The sequence below is a fragment of the Dermacentor andersoni genome, chromosome 10, assembly GCF_023375885.2.
Source record: "Dermacentor andersoni chromosome 10, qqDerAnde1_hic_scaffold, whole genome shotgun sequence".
In the NCBI taxonomy this organism is placed as follows: Eukaryota; Metazoa; Arthropoda; class Arachnida; order Ixodida; family Ixodidae; genus Dermacentor; species Dermacentor andersoni.
This window is the reverse complement of record NC_092823.1, coordinates 102,566,806-102,587,160: the sequence shown is the minus strand read 5'-3', so window position 1 is coordinate 102,587,160 and position 20,355 is coordinate 102,566,806. Positions and strand designations below refer to the sequence as shown.

The 20,355-nt window shown below is 47.4% G+C and overlaps 1 long non-coding RNA gene across 1 annotated transcript in view; it reads left to right on the top strand.

Moving 5' to 3' along the window:
* LOC129387926 (uncharacterized) overlaps positions 1 to 7,424 on the top strand; it is a 78,690-nt gene extending 71,266 nt beyond the window's left edge. Inside the window, exon 4 of the long non-coding RNA XR_008615078.1 lies at positions 6,566 to 7,424. This is a non-coding gene — a long non-coding RNA (uncharacterized lncRNA). The remainder of the gene's footprint in view (positions 1 to 6,565) is intronic.
* The last annotated feature ends 12,931 nt before the right edge of the window (positions 7,425 to 20,355 follow it).

Here is a 20,355-nt window from a genome sequence, read left to right as displayed (position 1 = left end):
AAGAAGCATAGCCGATGGCTACGTGGGGCCCAAATAGTACGCAAGAAATAAGAAAACTAATAAGAATAAAAAAGGATATGTACAAACTCGAAGTATTTGCTGTTTCTCACCTTTGATATCGACAAAAATGGACCTCATTTCAGGCCAAGCCCAAATAGCCCAAGCAGTCACATTGTCATTTTCACTTCAAGCAGAACCAAAACTTGCCGATAAAAATAACTTTTCCTGCTTTAACCGATACCCACTTGTTTAAAAACTACTTGTTAGTCTCTTCAATACGTTGATGGTAGTTTCACTATACGCTCTTTTTTTTTCGGCGTTCGGTGCTCTTTTCCTTTACACCTTCACGCGCTAGGGTAGCAGACCGCGTCACTGGCTGGTTGACCTCCGTATCATTCCTCATTTTGCTTTTTTTTTTCTCTTACAAACATCACAACGTTTTGAATTAGAACAAGGAAGTAATATGCAGAACCAATCGAAACCGTTCAAAATGATTCATTGACTATGATGTCAGTTCATGCCGGAATCAAGTACCCGTAAGCATTCCAGATATATCGGGTATACACCCTTTCAAAGCTGAAGGTCCCTTCAGCATTTTCAAGTCAACGTGATTAAAATTTACACTTTATAAAAAAATGTAGGTTTCGGAGAAAGATCGACAATGTGGAGGCGAAATCAGCGCCATCTCCTTTGTGTTTGTCTGGATGGCAAAATCTTATAATTTTGCTGAGCGTAGACGCGTCGTAACAAACTCACATGAGCAAGAGGGACCTTTGTTTGCAATGACAGTTGATAAGGGAGAGGGGGAGGGAGGACAGAAAATGAAACACGGGTGGGGGGAGGGTTTAAACAGGATCTCTCCGGTTAGCTACCCTTTAATGAGGAAAGAAAAAATAGGTAGGGAAGCTGAGAGAAAGGAACGAAAGAACAATTACTGCAGAGTGTGTAAGTATTATCATACACATGCTGTCGAATTCCAACTAAGACAAAGGGGAAAGGGAAAGGCGGCGACATGAACTGATTAAATTTTGACGAACAAGAACAGCCCCGGAAAGAGCGAATTGGTATCATTTTATGTGTGCGCTTTTTACTAATTTCCAGACCCCGAAAGGAATGACTTCCATAGAGCAAGCGCATCGTTGCGCCAATGCCGCATTAACTGAGCATGAAAGGTCGCTCAACAAAAATAGACCTTTGTGTTTCTTCCCTGGACACTGTGGTCAGTGTAAGCGCAGGCCTATGTTTGAAAAAAAAAAATTGTGCTGCAGTAAGAGTAGGCCCACTGTAGAAAAGATAATACAGACAAGAGTATTAGCAGAACGTCAGTCATCTTGCATGACGCTGAGGTTTTGTGCCTCCATCGATCAACCCTATACTTAAATTGCTTTAGTTTTTATGTTTGTCCATTTCTTTTTGTTTTTGTTTTCTTCACTGCCTAGTGCATGCGGGTTGTTCTTGCATACGATGCTTCTTTTTTTATGTTAAGAGCATTTCTGGGGAACTTCACCCAATTTGCAATATGTCTCCATGCATCTATCCATGTACGTATGGCCACGTCTAACCTCTTTCCCGCCAACCTGGATCGCTGGGTAGTCCATGGTCATATGGGTAGAGCGTCGGGCTGCATTGCTGGGAGCATTGCTTTGTCCAAAACCAACAACTGGAAGCACTTGTGTAACTGGGTATGCAACATTGGGTATGTGAAGCGCTTCAATTACCCTCTTCGTTGCCAGCTTGGTTCACTAGGTGTGTGTCCCTAAGTATGTGCTGCTAATCATAGTAATCATCATATAAAACGTACCCTAAACAATTACGCACCAACCATAAGATAGATTGCTAATAGCATTAATGTCGCCATTCATCTCCAAAGGATGGACGCATAGGCAATTTTCTCTAGCACAAATTCAGCCGCGAGTCGGAGCTCATGTTGTGTTTTCAGTGTCCTTTGTGCGCTGTTTTTACCCTTTCCCCAGCACAGGGTAGCCAGCCGGTAATTAAACCTCCCTGTCTTTCCTCTCGTTTGTCTCCTCTCCTCTCCTTTAGTCTTCCAAAGAGAAAGCGGAGGTTGGTGCCAACGTTTTTAAGGAGAGACTCGTCTTGGTCAGTACAACTCCTTTACTGTAACAACTGCGTCAGGTGACGCAGTTGTCGCCCTGACGACGGCAGGTCCCATTGTGGAAACGTCGACTACGGCCCGAGGCTTCCATAGTTCACCCACTGCCGATCACAAGGTTGTGAATTGTCACGCAGTGTCACACACAGAGACGAGCCGGATATTTCATAGTAAGGGTACTCTATGCAATGTTTGTGGTGTGTGTCACGCCGCCTAGTGATCGCGAACGAGGGCATACGAGACTAGTTCCCAAAACTGCCATTTCCGCAGTGCAGAAGAAAAAGGGGGAACGAAAGAAAATTATCTCACGACAAAAATTAGCTATCGAAAGTAACTGGCCGTTGCACATACCCAAGCCCCACTGGGGCATTATGGTGAAATTACAGTACCGTGCCACAAAGCACGCAGGTTCCTGGACAATATATTAATTTTACAGCACAGCCAAAAGCTTTTACAGGTTGTGTTGTAAAATGTTCAAATGTCCCAGTAACCTACGTACCTTTTGTGGCACGCTACCTGAATTTCACCGCAATGCTTCAGTGAGTTTTAATTATTTATAACCGCGAGTCATTTTCTCAACCTGATTTTGTTCGTCAGATATTATTTCTTTAAGGCATAAGCATTTCTATGCCTACCCAACAAGAAAACCCGTCCGTCTGTCCGTCCGGCCATCCATCCGTCCGTCCGTCCTTCTGTTTGACACGTAAGACGATCACTTTCAATATATGGTCCGCAGCAGCAAGCGAATAGACCGTCGTGTTGCCTCTCGCTTGAACGTGAACTAAGTGGCGAGAACACAGCACACACGAAGCTATCAGCACTCGACGCACTTTGTCCCCATAGCAGATCGCTTTCAAGAAAGGGCACGCGCAGCTGCGAAATATGCAGCCGCCATCGGAATAGGTTTCAGCACAGTTGATAATGATTTGCGTCGAGAGGACGCAGCGTCATCGACTACGTGTACCTACGAGGTCTACCAAAGGTGACACTGTTTTATTACGTGACCTACTACAACACCCATCTGCCAGTGCTCATCTTCCACGAAGCAGCGACATCATTCCAACGCACCATCATACAATTTGAAGATACAATAGAAACGCAACAAGAACCAACGATACATTGTACATAATTAATTTTGTGTGTATTTGCTTCACTTACAAGATCTCTCTACTCATTTCATCCCACATCCACGTCCTTCCTCTTGGAGCTATCTATAGCATGAGTGAGCATTTCTACTACTCGCCTCTTCGTCTATTCATCGTTAAGCAAGGTGCTGCGCCATACAAACATGGACGAGGAGAACACAAGGATGGGCACAGACTCGTTACTGGGTTTTATTGAGAAGAACACGCATATTTATATCTTCATGTCTGCAAAATCATTGCCTGCGCGCATGCTAGAAACCTGCTTTCTTTCTGATGCAGTCTGATCAAAGCATTACTGACACAATCATCACCTGTGTTCCTTATGACAAAAGCCTCAGCAAGCTCACGTGCCATCTGGTCACGACTTCGTCTCAAAATTTTTGTTCTTGCCAGCAAAGGGCGGCGCGGATTATCACGTGTAGCCAATGGGCAAGCGCTGCAGTGCAATGTCACATCAGACCCTTTTTCTGGTCTTTATCAAAAGCTGGTGCTCCCTTAGTCGTTCATTTATGCATCGGCCCATTTGACCAATGTAAGGCTTCCCACAGGTCAGCGGGATTTCGTATACAACCCCAGCCGAGCACGCGACAAACTGAGTGACGTGATGCTTAGTGCAGTCTCGCACGCTCATTTCTCCGGAGGCGATCCGGGGGACCAGTGAGGCCAACATGCTTGAGGCGGAGAATACTACTGACACACCGTAGCGACTGGCTACATTCTTCAGGTTGTGAGACACCCCGTGCGTATAGGAGACAACCCCCGGTCAGACCGGCCGTTGTTCTGGATCGCCTCCTGAGTAGTAGTAACAAATGCTTACGCATCATTTAGAGACTCCGCATTAAATTTTTTTTTATCTTCTGTTCTCCACTCAGTTACGGCGAGGCGCGCGGCAGCCACTGAAAGATTGCGCGACATGTACATGTCAGAAAATCCTGGAGATAAGTTATCGTATTTCCCGCCAGTATAATTTCCTAGCAGAAGTTCAACAGCACAAAATATGTATTTCTCTCCGACCATAGTTCGCTAGGAGAAGCGTGAGGCACGGGTCATTGTATCGACGTCGTTCTGTCGTCATCGCCGACGTTACCTTTGTCGTCGTGCCGTCATCGCCCTTGTCGACGTCGGTTCGGTCCAGTTACCCCCGTTTTTCACCGCACCTAAGCCTTTCCTTATAGCGCTCCTCTCAAATATTTTCACATACTCCAACGCCTACCCCTCTTTTTTCACTATATGATTATACAGCTTTGCAACTCCGTAAAAGCAGAGCATTCGTCGCCACAAACCAGTAGCGTTTCTGATCTACTGCAAGCAGTCGTAACTGCCGGTGAGCTAAAATAGCGCATCGAGTCCCTAATGATTCTGTTTTTCAACGCACCAACAAGAGAGCGTAGCAGAGGCGTGTTCCTCTTGAAAAATACAACTTCACGAAGTCGCAAACAAACCTTACCTCTGTTTCAAGGTCGGCTGGGCCTAGCCCAGCCCAAGCGCAATGTGCATAAGAAAGTGCCGCAATTAACCCTCTCCTCCCGTTTTGTTCCGTCATGGGATGGAGAATGAAGTCGTACGTTCCTGACCTCATTTCCGACCCTAAATAACGAGAAGAGGGTCGGGGGGACACGGGCACACAGCTCTCCATCTCGTCGCGCGTTCTTTGATACAGTGTGACGTGAGCAACGGCCACCCACAGCTCACCACCAACATTCGTCACGTGATCACACCCCTTCACAGCTGCGTACGCTAGGCCCAGCCAAACAGAAAGCGAAGATGGTTTTTTTGCTTGTCCAAAACGCAGGAGAGGTCCTGTCTTGCTCCTTTCTCTCTTCGTTTCTTTCTGGTCTTCTTTTTGTCGCCTTTTCGGCACCATGCCTATGCCCGATAGCACTGAGGCCGCAGAGAGGCAGCAGTGCCCAGACACGAAAAGACTCAGGCGTAACTCTTACCACGAGATAGCAGGGGGGCGTCTCACGTGTACGTGTGTATTCACGAGCCCGCCGTCTTTGTGCTCGGAGTCAGCGTTGCTCTCGTCTGCCGCGGTATACCCGGCGCTGCTCTGTTTGTCTCGACAAGAAGGCAGGCAGCGTTCGCCTTCAACGCGGCGAAACGCCACGTGCGGTCGCCTCCCTCCACGCGCCCCTTAGTGCGAACCCCTCCTCGTCACGTGTCGAGCACCTCCCGAGACCAGCCGCCACGCGGCGCCCTCTGTCTTCGTTAACAATGCCGCCCGACCTTAATGGTTCTCATATGGCGTCCTAGATTAAGGTTATCAACACACGCCGCTTTCGGTACTCCCGAAAGTACTCAAGAAACCGTTGCTGCGGCACCGGCTGATGGACGAGCGTGGAGAGCCACTGCTTGATGTGCTGCTCGGCGCGACGCGAAGCCGAGACGTTTTTTTGGCTCGCCGTCACCATCAAGTTTGTGCCGTGATCCAGAGCGGGTGCCGGCGCCGGCGTGCCAAAGCACAAGGGACGCTGAGGGCGTGAGAACGAACGGCGAGCGGGAGATCGGTGACTTGTGGAACATCGTCGGCCAGACATGCCGGAAGTAGAATAGCAGTACGACAGGCAACCTCGCGCAAAATGCGTGTGCGAGATTTGAAAATATCTTAAACGAATGTCAGCCTCCGAATGCACGTTTCGGCCATTCCTGCGATTCAATATTTGTGTACATTATGACGCGCGCCTTCTAGCTTATATAGATATTTGTGCACGATTCACCGCATCGTCCAAGGTCTGATGGCATTTTGCACCATCCCGTTTCCCTTCCTCGGATGCTCAACCACGAATCCACCCGTCCACTTCGGGTCCAGATTAGGCCTGCGGATAGACCAGGCTAGTGGCAGTTCCTGTCTCGGTATGTGGGACTTTCTCGGGCCTTGAAGCAACGCAGCTCGTGTATCACATGCACTGATAATGCTATTAATTCTTCTTAATATCGCCGCAAGCAAACTGTTGTTCTCTGCACATTGTTCGCTCACAAATAGCTAACATTCAATCCGTTTAATGGAATAAAAACTATGACTATACTCGCGGACAACTTTCTCTGGCTATGAAGGGAAAGCTACGGGGGCGTGGTTGCTGCACAAGCGTTATCGCGCCATGTAGTCCGGGAGCGTTTGACAGCGCTTTTGGTTGCTCGAAAGAGACGCTGAGTCGACGCAGCTTCCACGTGCAGTGGTTTCGCGCTTCCCAGACGCGGAAGGGAAAAGCAGCAAAATAAGTAAAATTTTACTCAGTGGCGTATTTTGTCTTATTTATTGTCTTATTTACCTGTTGCTAATAAGGTGTTTCTCTTTTCTCTTCCGCAGACTAAACAAACGGAGGATTACAACGTGGAGATCTTTTCGGAATCGCCTTTACTTTTGCACGCTTTGCCTCCGTAGCTTTCCCTTCATAGCCACAGAAACTAGTCCGCGAGTATAAAGCAAAGTTCAACGCTAAGGCAGTCATGCTGCAAAAATATTAAAGTGAGAGTCCATACACAGCTTCTGCTACAACCACGAACTTTACTGAGCAATTCTCTAAGGACGTCTGGTAATTAAATGTTAATCCTTGCCGCCACCAGAATCCGCTATACTGAACATTGGCATTTGCTCCAATGAGATCTAACAGAGGAATCATATGAGCTTTTGCAACAACTATGATCTCCTCTACTGAACAGTGGCACTTGCAAAGTACGTCTGGTAGAGGCTTCACGTGCCATTTACACAACTCCGATGACCTTCAGTCAGCATAAGTAGCTCATTGAAGCATTCAAGAACATTCAGCAGAGCTAGATATTCATATAGAATTCGTCACAACAATGGTCTCCTCAACTAAATAATGGTATTTGCCAAGGACATCCGGCAGCAATCTTATATGTCATTTCCACAACGACGATTTTCTTCAATGAGCATTAGCATTAGCATTCTCTGCCCGACGTCCAACAAGCAATGAGCCTCTCCGAGGAACGAGCAGTGAGTCCAACGAGCCTCTCCTACAACCATAACCTCCCCTGCAGTTGCACAAGGGCATCCGACAGAAAGCTCGTATGTTATTGTCAAAACCATGGACTCCTTTAGTGAGCATTGGTAACTACTCCTTGGACTTCTAGCAGAAGTTTCTCATAGCCTTTGCCACGCCCACGGTATTCTTTACTGAACCCTGGTGTTTGCCAAGGTTATCCGGCAGAGGGTTTGGGTTTCTGTCATTGTCCCAACCATGATTTTCTTTATTAACGAGCGTTTGCATCTGCTCCAATGACGTCCACCAAACTTTTCATACCATACCCGCGACTGGGACGCTGCCTATACAGAACATTGCCCGAGTTTACACGCCGTTCAAGAAAAAAAAAAATAATGAGACGTGCACGGGCTAGCATTCCTTTCTTTGTTTCGCAATGGCTCTTCTCCGACCAGCGCGCACGGAGGTCTCATCAAGAACTTGGTTGCGATGCTCGGCACCCGGACAGTCACATACGCAGCACACACACAGCATACAGGACGCTTCTGGTAGAAAAATATAAAGAACAAAAAAAAAAGAAACAGTCACCGGGAGATGCGACCTTGCTCCGCTCATTACCTCTCTCCCTTTCCGTTCTTTCTTTCTTTTCTTCCTTCCTCTTCCTCGGAAATGGTGCGGCTGACCCAGACTCGCGACGATGGTGCTGTTACCTCCGCGGCGGCAATACGCCGCCGGACGTCTTGCCCGACCGTGAATCTACGGGCTAGGCTGGTGGGATGAGAGAGAGGGAGAGAGATAAAGAGAGACAGGGGGCGGAGGTGAGGAGGAGGGGGTGCTCCTGCTTCCGCCGCGGCTGCTGCGACCGGATCTGCCGCGAGGCCCACCCGCTGCAAGACAACGATGACGAGTACTCGGACGACGCGAGAGCAAACGTGACGGTAGAAAAGAAGCCCCCGCTTTCACGCTATGCTCCCCCTTCCGTGCAGAGGCCTCTGTTCTTGGTTACAGCCGCATATGTGTTTATAAACCTTTCTTAACACGTACACCGAGAGGTCCCTGAAAACTTCCGGTTTCACCCTCTGGAACATCCCGCTAAATTTAGCGGGTAACAAATAGAAAAGAAAGGTCTGCTGAGGTTCATGTCGACTCAATGAGGTCACAACCTCGTGGTCACAACCACAATGAACCGCCACTATTACAACAAACGAGGGAACGCGAAACCCCGCAAACTACACATTTGAGTGGGCGTTATGACTCTGGAGTTCTTCCTTCCTTGCTTGTTTGCATACAAGGAAAACCACCGCGTCGTGACCGCCTAGACTTGGCGTTCCCCTGTTGACCGCAAGGTGCGGGCTTGATTCCTGGACAAAGAATATCTGTTCGCAAAAAGAAGACGAGAAAAAGCATCAACAAAACCGAGCCGTGCGCCCGACTCCGAACTGTTTTGTAGGCGACAACGTTCAGCTGGTTCTCACAGTGGACAACACCACCTTTTCAAGAACGCCTTCTAAAAATAAATTCTCAAACATGGCGGCCATGACTTGTTTCCGGCTCCGCAGTTACTTCTGGCGCATGTAGTCCGGTTTGTTTCTGTTACTGAGAAGCAATCATCCCTTGGAAATGGATTTTTGCGCCACCCATCAGAAGAGAGGCGCAGCTTGACATACTGTGCATACACATACGCGTAGAAGGACACACAAGAGGAGCGCTAGTCTTGCGTCTATTTCTTTGTGTATATGTGTCAACTTGCGAACATCTTTTAATTGAATAGCTATGTCCCCCCGACTAGCCCAGCAAGAGAAACATCTTCCTGGTGAAGCACGCAACGTCGTCCTCGTCCACTACGGTATTTATTGTCTGTCCTGGCCTCCGAAATCACATTTCAAGATGTCACCACTCTCGGAGTCTCTTGGGGTGCGCACAGCACCGCACAAACGGCGAAGCACTAATGCTGCGCGTGAGCGCGAGATATGCTTTATTATTTATCAGATACTGCCAGCCACCTGTTTGCAGCGGCAAGAGTGGGTACATCAGAATAAAACAGGAGAAAATAAACAAGAGAATTAATGATGCCGACAGCATTGACCGAGCAATCACCAAGAACATGCAAAATAATTTATACATTTCATGGTTTCTTGCCTTGTTGTTTTTATAACCATTGTACTTGCCTATTTTTGTGTGTGTGTGTTTTTTTACCATGCTTTCTACATAACACTGATTTCTGTGCTTGCTGCAGTAGGTTAGCATGCGTTTCTGCTAATTTGTGCACTCGGCCATCCTTCGTGTCAGAACCAACCAACTACTTGAGGTATAGCAAATAAAGAAACAAACACGCACGCGTCATAGGCTATCGGCAAGTGCGAGAACACAGAAAGCAATAGACCACACTACAATGGCTTTAGAACGACTCAATGATTAGCAGTAGTCAGCGAGTGCGATTCAACTTGTCGTAGGAGCATGAGTGCGAATCCCGGTAGCAGTGGTTGGCAAATTGTCCTTATTTGCCATGGGGCGATAGCGAAACTGCCCTCTTAACCTCGTTCTACATAAGTTTCGACAAGTAACTGGTACACTTTTGCAAATGTGTTCTTAGTGGAAACTATTTAGAGTGCGAGGATGAGGAAGTGGCCTAATGACAACGACGCGATGACGACGAAGGCCGTCATCGTAGACGAAATCTACAGGACTGCTCGACACAGCGAACCCAGAAATAACAACAAAACAAAAAACAAGCAGCGTGATACAAACAAAATTGCTCGCAATATAGCACAGTTAGTTACAATGAAAAAATGCAAATAAGGATTGTTTGAACTAAGCATGATCCGTGATGGAAACATTGGCAGGAAGGTCGTTCCAGTGACGTGAGGTGTTTGGTATGAAAAAGTGTTGCATACATATGTGTTTGTGCTTGTGCGAGGAATGCACACCCTACTTTACTAATGTGGTCAACCCGCGATGAAAGATACGTAGGTGGAGGGATGAGCTCAGCGTGTAGATGATGATGATGGTAGACTTTCTGAAATAAGCATAAGGGAAAAACGTTTCTGCGCAATGGTAACTGATACAACGCTGAACTGGCTTTCATTGCTATTGTGCTGGATGTACGAAAATAAATGGCTAGTATGAAACGTGCAGCGTTATTCTGAATCCGTTCAAGTGCATTAATAAGGTTATCACGCTCAGGATCCCGAACAGCAGCGGCATATTCTAATTTTGGGCGCACACTGGTTTTATAAAGAACAAATTTTAGTTCTGTTGGCGAGTTACTGAAATTTCGACGTAAGTATCCTAGCATTCTATTTGCGATAACAATTATTACGGTGACGTGAGTTTATCATGTTAGATCATATGTTATATTGATTCCGAGATAACGATAGCATGAAACTTGTCCAAACGCACTACTTTTAAGTTTATAAATTGGGCGGCATTAGTATGTGAGAGAAACATGCAGTAATTTGCATTTATTAATGTGTAATTCCATAAGCCGCTTATCACACCAGCCCATTATGGAAGCTAAGTCATATTGTAATACGTGCTCATCGTGCTCAGAGCTAATTTCGCGACATATAACGCAATCTTCGGCGTAAAGATGAACATTAGAAGGACGACAACTTGGTAGATAAATAATTTAAATTAAGAAAAGCAATGGGCCTAGAACTGGAGCCATGAGACACGCCATATGGAAGATATGATTGTGAAAAATTCTGATCGTTAACAGTGACATACTGAAGTCGATTGGTAAGAAAGTATTCTAGCTATGTTAGTAACTTATGACCTACGTTCAATGCTGAAACTTTAACCATAAGAAGTGTGTGGCATACTTTATTGAACGCTTTGGCAAAGTCTAAATATATGCAGTCAGATTGGGAATTTCTGTCCAGTATAACTCAGCTTTCTCTCGCAAATGGAACAAATTGCAATCCAATGGTCCATCGGCTCTCTAAATAGAGCGTTTATGCGTTTTGCATGCGTTTTATGCGGTGTACTGCCGCACCTGTACGCGGGTGCAGGAACCTCTGCCAGCACCTCATTTGTACATTTGAAAATTAAAAATAAATATAATAACAGGGCCGTTACAGGTGAGAAACGTGAATGTTTAAGCGTTAGCTGTGGTTCGTTAGCTGTGTTTAAGCGTTAGCGTTTGCTTCCGATCTCGAGCTCACCGAATCGCTTGTGGGTCTGAAGGTCCCACTTCCTCCATGACGTTACAGTGTAAAAAATGTTTTACGGCGTTCGCGTAGCCCAACGCAGCGGACACGCCAAGCCACCAAAATTGCAGTCTGCCTTCCCTGTCCGTCAAAAAAAAAAAAAAAAAACTTGCTCCAGATAAGCCGTCACTGCACTTTTTAATCTCTTTGCACTTAGTTTCCGGATGTAAGTGGAAAATTATTGCAGGCATGTTCCACATATCTACCTGGAAAGAGGGTTCACATAAAATCGCAAAATATTCATAACGTTGTTTCGTATACCAAAATGTTTCTCTGTTTAGTTACACATCACAATAAATACGTGGAACTGTGTTTAAGCGAAATAGCCATTGTTATAACAAGGAATGGTGTCACTGTTGGTTTGAAGGCGTCACCGGTAAAACCGGTAAAGTTGCATACCTGTAACCTCTATTCGGAACATTGTTTCAGATACCTCTACCAGGAACCACGCTTATCTATTGGGCACCTCAGTCGAACAGAATTAAGGGAGTACAGATCTCTATCCCGTCATAGCATCACGCTTCGTTCACAGCGCAAACGACGTCGTGAAACAACAACAACAAAAAAGACCTCCCTTCGCACCGCCCTCTCGCAAGCGTGACGTCGTTGACTCGTGCCACAACGTCGATTCCTTCGTCCCCCGAAGACATCGGAGGTGGAGGAAGGAGAACGAGGGCGGAAGCATAGTTCCGGAATCAACCGGACCTTCCTTCGGCCTCGCGAGCGTGCAGACACGCGAAGGATAGAAGCGGCTCTTAGGAATAGAAATAAAGAACAAAAGGAAGGAAGAAAAAAATAGGACTCGTTCCACATCATGCAGATTGGTGTGTAAACATGTGATATAGCGGAGCACGGGCGCGAAAGGCGAGCACGAAAAGTTGGAGGACTCGGTCGCGTTTATGCGCCTCCCGTGAACGTACGCGTACTACCGCCATACTCACCGGCATCACTTCGACTCCCGCGGCAGTTCATTACTATACGGACGCACGCGTCGGCCTCACGTACCGTATTTTCTCGTACTTAGGCGCACGAGGTGGAGTTCCGGGACTAGAGAGTACAACGAGCGTGCCGCTTACGTCTTGTGGTGAGATCAAGGAGAAACTGTGCAGATCCATAACGCATACGTTGGAGTGTGTGTAAAGCGAAGCTTCAGTGAAGCGCTCAAATAAATGTTATACAAGTAAAGGACACGCGTGTACGATTCCATCTACTTTCAACCTAGGCAAAGTGCAATCGATCTGCTCATGCACCGCAGCGGTCACATCTTCTGTATTCATGGAGTCACACTGGCACAGAAATGACAGCAAATTTGGGGCTTCTGCGTGGGTACTACTCGGTCAAACTGGCACATACCCTTTCTCGACGGTCAGCCAAGAATAATCAGCGCACGCCCGGTGCCACATACCGAATGCCTGAATCATAGAAAATCAAGTAGATCAAAGGAGCCGCTGAATATAACGCATCATTCCATCAAGAGGTCGACGTGCTTCAGCGATTGACGCGTATGAGAAGACATTTTGTGTAGAAAGTCATTACTTTTCACTACGCCTAACGCATGTGCGCTTGTTGGCGTTACTTTGACGCCCAGCAATACAGGGGTTACACGAACCCGTTTGCAGCTACGTGCATACGAAGCACATATGAGCTTCTCATATACAGCCACATATATATCCGGCGAGGTTATTATTGGCCTCAGTGAGGTTAGAACTGGTAGTGCTTATACAGTTCTTTGCTACAGTTCTCTTCTACAGTTCTTTGCCACAGAGGTCATCCAGGTAAAAGAGAATACTGGGTGGGATTTCTCATTCGTAGGGGCATAGCAAGCAACGCTGACGAGGAAACCACATGCGCCAAAGTTCGGGGAAGAGGCAAAGAAAGCTTAGCTTTAAAATTTCGGGCTATAGCTGTACGTAGAAAAAAAAAACGATCTATACACAAAAAAAAGCATCGCATCATTGCAAGAAGAGAGTGGACGCTTAGGTTCGAGTGAGTGCGGTATCCGGGCCGACGCCGCTGGTAGTTCCGCAGGCGGCGATGCGTCCTTGCTGGAGGTCGCCTCGCCGCCCCGTCTTCCCCGCATCCCCGTGCGATTCCACCACTCCCGCCGGCCCTTCCTCGTGCACCGCTCGAGGCTGCGCCATACGCAGGGGGGGGGGGGGGGGGGGACCAGGCGACGGGTGGGACGCCATCTTCTCGCTTCTCTGGCTGTGCCCACTGTACGTTATAGAGCAGCGCGCGCGGGCGACGGAGCTATAGGTGCGGCGGCAGCGTTCTTTCTGGGTCAGACCGATGATCGGCCGGCCTTGGCCTTCGCAGTCCTCCCTGCAGCTACGGTGGCGGGCCTCCGCGTTCGCTTGTCTCTCTTCTTTTGCCTCTTTTGCTTCTTCGGTGGTGCTCGTATGGCCTTTTCTTTACATAGGTGTGCGCGTGTGCGCGCGGGGGGTGGGAGGGGGAGGCTGCATGCGTGCGTGCGTTTGACTTCTGGCCAAGGTGGTCATAATCATGCTCCCGTCGCTTTTTTGAAGCACCAACAAACTGCGTGTCTGCACGTCTTCAGCGTTAACATACCGTGGTACTGGTGGTTCTACCGGAGCTGGAAGTACGACGGTTCAGCCAGCGTGGTAATATAGTACTTAGTACTTGGATAGTTATTACTTAGTACTTCGCCTATATGGCTTCGGACGGCTTTGTGAGCTTGCAAATTGCGTCTTCGTCGTTGTCCTCATCTTGTCTTACGCCACCTCACGCATAATGAATCATTACAAACTAGCGTGGTTGGAGTGTATATATTAGTGAAACAACTGGCAATAAATAGACATGTGCGTAGTGACTTATTGCCTTTCTGCGTTTAGAAAAATGTGCTAGCGCTAAATTTAGTCAGATGAAGCTTAATAAGTAACGCCGCAGGAACGCTTGAAGCCACATTTACAAGATTAGACAAATTCATTTAGTACCCATGTTTCATTAGTAAATACGAAGGCGAATCAGGAAGTGTTTGCCCATATTTTTATTAGTCAATGTAAGGTACATACAGGCAATTACAAATATACGTACTATTCTACGTACCTTACACTATATTTCCACACAGCCCCCACACCGGTTCAGACATTTGTCCTATCGCAGCACTAAATTTGAGATGCCCCAGTGGTAGAATTCGTCCGACTGACTGTCATGCATGTCCGGCTGTCATGCTAGTCTTCACGGTGTTCTGCGAACTCGCCACACCATCACCTCACAGTTCTCAAAGCGAGGCACCTTTCTCCATACGTGGGCTGCATTTTCCTGTAGATTTCGATGGGCGTTCGTCCCTTGCTGCACAGAAAACGAATCACACTTCGTTTGCTCGTACGCCGTCAACGTGTGAAGCACAACCGCCATCTTGAACTACGGACAGCGGAGCTAGCGGCAGATGAGGCCGGGCTGGTCCACGAAAGGTCCACCGATGGGAAGGGATATGTTGACTTGGCATTTACAGCCATAATTTGGCTAAAAAATGGGGCAAATACTCTCTGATTCTCCCTTGTCTACTTATTTATTTCAATGCCAACAGCGCCAATCAGCATTACCAAGGGAGAAAGCAGCGTGGGTGGGATGGGTTAGGGCTAACAATTCAAACCAAGAAATACAGTGCAATGAAGGTATATAAAGATTAGTCATGAAATTATACAATGTAAACGTCGAAAATACAGCTAAGCACGAAGAAGATGTCACCATTCAACATTGAAGCAACCCATAAAATGATAGCTAAAGGAATGTCGCTACTGTGTCGCTCTATCCAGCGATCTGAACATCATCGGACCGTTTGTTCCACTCCGATATTGCAGGTGGGAAGAAGGACATTCGAAAAAAATCTACTTTCTACATCCAGCTTTTATAATGTGGTTTACGTCATCGTCTGTGCAGAGGGACACATAACCTGGTTGTAATAAATACTGGTCTCTGTTTACGCACGCTTTGGACGAGCTCGTGCCGTCGCTTTCGTCTCAGTTCAAGGCAAGAGGATCTTATGGCACGCCAGCCTAGCCCTCACTCGTCACTGGCTACCGAGAGGATTGCGACACGCATGGCAGAACCGCTCACGCGCCAGGGAGAAGACAGTGAACCACGAAGAGCACCTTTGCTGCTTACACCTTTGCACCGCCTGCGATCGCCCGCGTTCGCGTCGAAGGCGCAGGCGGTGGGTATTTCGGGACGACTCAGAAGAAAAAAGCGAAGAAGTAAACTTGTCACGCGGAAAAACCAGAAAACTTCTCGCTCGCGAACGACCTGCAAGGCGGCGAAGAAGACATCGTCGCGAAACTCAAAACGTCGTGGTGAAAAAAAAAAAAGGAAGTCAAAGAAAAGAGAGAGAAGCAGAGTTCTTGGGCGGTGGAAGAAGACAGTCTCGCTTTTAAAAAAAGATCCTGCTTTCTTTTTGTCTCTCTCTCTCTCGTTTTATTTTCCACGCGGTTCAGTGGTTGACCCCGAACGCGCATCGAATTGAATGACTAGTATACGAAGGATTGTTCAGCGACGAGTATCGAAAGAGGAAGGGATGAAAGAGAGAGAGAGAGAGAGCTAGAGAGAGGGCAGTGGTCAGACCTACCTCCGCATGCACCCACACGCGCAGGCCACTCGTTCGCTGATCATAGCAATAGTGTCACGTTTGCCAAGGAAGCTCTGCGGGATGTGCAATAGCACAAGCTCTCCCTCTACCGTCGTCGTTGAATCAAAGCTTCGCTTTGGAAACGCATTGAAGCGAGCGCACTACAACTTTCGATGCTTTCCGAAATACGCTGTTTCTAGGCGAACCTATGTTGTATATGGGCTATATACGCCGGCGAAGGAGCGAAACTTTCAGCGTCTAAACAAGTACATTCTGAAACAGTCTTGCACGCTACGGGGCTTATCTTACCACGGAACTGCATTCGCCATCCGTGTTGCGTGAATATATCTTTTCTGTAGAAATCGGTGCTCACTGTACTTTCCCGTCACGGACGCTATGTCACGCTAGATAACGCGCGTTTTTTTCGTGACCTGAAAGTACCGGCAGAGAAAGGAAATTCACGCAAGATGGATGACGATTATCGCGTAGAGAGACAAGGTATAAGCGCCATAGAGTATAAACTTTTTCCTTACAGTGCAATGCGTCACCCGTCATACTCACGCCAGCAGCAATCCACGTCTCATTTTAGAGAGTTTTAGTGCGCCCGTAGAGGGTTTCAGCTCGTGCGTAACCTTATTACAGCTTAAATCCGCAATGTGGAGGAAGTTTCACTCATACGAGGGGAAAGGCATCTCATGAGTAGCACGAAAGAAGAAAAACCCATACGGCTTCCTGAAACAGGAACCATCCCAACGGGGAAAAAATGTGCGATAGTCTGGACATCGAACTTGGGACCCGAGTTTTCTTTGTAGCTTTGTGCTATACTCTCCGATCGATGTCGATTTTCCCCTTTCACTTGAGAGAGTACCGCAGCTCTGGTGACGTGGATGGCTGCATCAGCGCCGGTAGCGCCGTCTGGAGACGATTTCCTAACCACAACACGATCGGGAGGTTTGGTGTTGCGGTTTTGTGTAGCGCCAGTTTTCAGTTAAAAAATAGAGCCCAATTGCTTTTTGATCTAGGCTGAACAGAAAGTGTCGCTTTCACTTCCTGCGTATAGCTCACATTTTCTCTGTATCGTTGTCTCCTACGCGATTTAAATCGCTTTATTTTCTGCTGTATTTTCCGTGTATATGGTATAATTTCCCGACCACTCCCTGTGCCATGTTTACTGCACTGGTGTTCATACAAGCATGTGCACATACGCCGTGTAGTTTATTCGATCACTGAAATTCTCTTGTTCCGTTTTGCAGACTCACTGAAGTCTGACCCATGACCAGGTAGGCCTCGTCAGGCGGCTGGCTTTGGCTGCTTCTCTTGGTTACAACTCGTTAGCTTGTTGCAATGCACTTATACATATCTGAATAAAGTTCTAAGTGAAATCAAGCCATTGCTTTCGCAGGAGGAAAAGAAAGAAAAAGGCATTCACCATACGCTAATAATCCTTGCTACCGTCCCCTCTGAATCAGAAGACGGGCAGAACACGGTTGGGGAAATTGCAATTATGTGTGCTCTCGTTCACTTAAGCGTTACACGTTACAAGATATGGCATCGCCAGTGCAACTGCACCCGTCTGGGCCTGCGACATTTATGTATTCGATAAACTGTGATACGTTTACAAACAGGCTAAAATGCTGTGTCACCGCTTGCACAATACTCGACAGAGTGAGAGGGTTTCCCTCTCTCGGATCGCTGGTGGCGCCGTTTAGTGACGCTGAGTTTAACTAGAGCACACCGAAGTAAACTTGCAGTGACAATATTCTACTTCACTGCATATGCAAAGCGCCGGCAGCCACAATCATTTCTTTAAAGCGACATTTTCACAGCGAACATTTTTCGTATCCATCCGTGAACAAAAATTATCATCATCAGCACTAGATCATACCCCACTAAGCAAGAAGAAACGCTATGTTTCTTCCCCTCGTATTGGAGAGGCTACAAGCACTCAGCAAGGTGAAGCGAACACTGCATACATTTATTGCAATCACGCGTACAACGTATAGTACAGCGTACGCTTCAATAAAGAACAAGCTGAAAACAAGCATCTATCATCATCAACAATAGCTCATACCCCCGTAACCCCGCAAATATGCAATGGCTCATAAGGCACATGCTCCAAGCGCTCAGCAAAGTGAAGCGAACAGCGCATACATTCATTGAAATCACTCATACAACACCCATAACAGCAAACGTTTCAATTAAGATCAACCTCAAAACAAGCATCTGAACCATCTTTAAAGCATCGCATACCCCTCTCAGCAACTGCAGTGGTGGTTCTGCAACAGCTTCGCTGGACATCCACTTTCGCAGGGCCAGGATGGAAAGTCAATTTTGAAGGCAAAAGCCTTAAGTGACTCATACCACCGATGGCCTCGAAAGAAACGTGTCATACGGTCCAATGGTACAAAAACTATCTTCAGCAGCAATGCTTCATACCCCCCTAAGCAAGCAAAAAATGCAATGGTGCATCCCTCTCATAATGCAAAGGCTACAAGCACTCGTCAAAGGGAAGCGTACAGTGCATACATTCATTGGAATCGCGCATACAACGCACAGAAACGCGGCGTCTAGTCGAATGCTGCAAAAAAAAAAGAACGACCTGACATTCTCAGTGGCTCATACCCCCGTAAGCAAGCAAGAGATTCAATGGCTCCTACCCCCGTAAGGCCGAGGCCACAAGCGCTCAGCAAAGTGAAGCTAATAGTGCGTGCATTCATCATTGAAATCACCCATGCAACGCACAGAACAGCATATGTATCAATGCCCCGCTGAGAGGATGCAGCGTAAAGTCGAAGAGAAACGTCGTTGGCGCGAGTCTGACCCCGCTATACGAGCGCGCGAAGCCGCGGCTAAGCGTCGAGAATGAGCCGAAGAAGCCGAACTGCGAAAGCAGCAACGCGACGATGCGAGACGAAGCATTACCGACTGTGCAGCAAGCTTTCGCCTTCACGTGTTACAGTCGTGTTACACGTTACCGATTCTTTTTTAATGCGAAAGTATTATATGTCCCATTATAGAAAAATCAGACGGCGGTGGCGGCGGCTGCGTGACCGAGCGATGGTACCAAAGATGGGCGACGGCGCGAAGACTAAAAACACGTCAATAATGCTCGGATTGACATCGAAGTTCTCGGAGAGGTTCCTGTAAACGAAGTAAATTAATGACTTTTAAAAGAAAATTTGGTACATTCCGGTCTGAGTGGGAATGTAGCCTTGGCCTCCGGGGGGCGAGACAAGCCCACTTCCACGACGCCTCGGTGGCTCCACGGTTCTTGTTCTCTAAAGGTGTGCCTACAGCGTGCGTCATTGGGCACGTGACGGAGCAGCCAATGGGCAGGAGGTGGAGCCACGTCATGAGCGCATAAAATGAGAGCGCTGCCTCCTGCGCGCCACTTGCTCTTCAAACTTCATCCGTCAGGGTTTGCTATGGTCAGCAATCCCTGATCATAGATCATGCCAAAGCGACTATAATGCTTTCGCATTCCCACACATAAGCAGTCTTAAGTGTTTGTGTCGATCTGGTTTTCCTTTCCGTGAGGACACACATGCAACACTATACCGTTCGTAGTACATTGTGGTTGAACGAAGTGTTGCGATATGTCGCCACCAGCACTGCGGTCATCCGCTGTTCCGCTAGTCTATAAAATATCATTGTATACGGGTGGGCTACAACTCTCCATTAAGAAGTATCTCCTTTCTGTACTTCTCTCTGTAACAAGCTCGTGAAGAAGGACATGTGTCCCTGTCGAACCGATGAATCTATATCCCAGACATGTATTCAATGTCGTCTTATCGTTCCTTATGCGATTGCATCTTTGCCAGCGCGTCTCTAATTGAATGATCTGTGATGATTTAGCGTCTCAAGGCCACACATGGGCTGTGAAACACACCACAGCTGAGTACGTGGAGGTTGTCCTCTGTGCATCTTTTTCTGTGTCAGTTGACTCTTTTTCACTTGTGTTCTGCAATACCATTGCGTGTTCATCAACTGCTACAAACCCATTCTGATACACAGACTATGTCCATAAGTTCATAATACTATATGCGTACTGAGCTACCTGATCACTAGGCAAGGAATAGTTGTTCGCGACGCGGATTCATGCACCAACATTTGCAGAAACGTAGGCCTTTGTGCGCTCAGAAAAGATGCGATTGCTTAAAATAAAGGCACAGCGTTGGGAACAAAATCCACAAGAAGGTCTGAAGCCACGAGCACGCATGTGAGAGAAATCCATGCACTACCAATCATTTCCCGGGCCAGCAGAGCGGTCGCCACGCCAGAGTTCCTCCGGGTAGCTTTTGTACGAAACTCGTACGGCCGAAGAGGGCGTGTTGGCGATGCCGGCATCGATTAACTCGCCGAA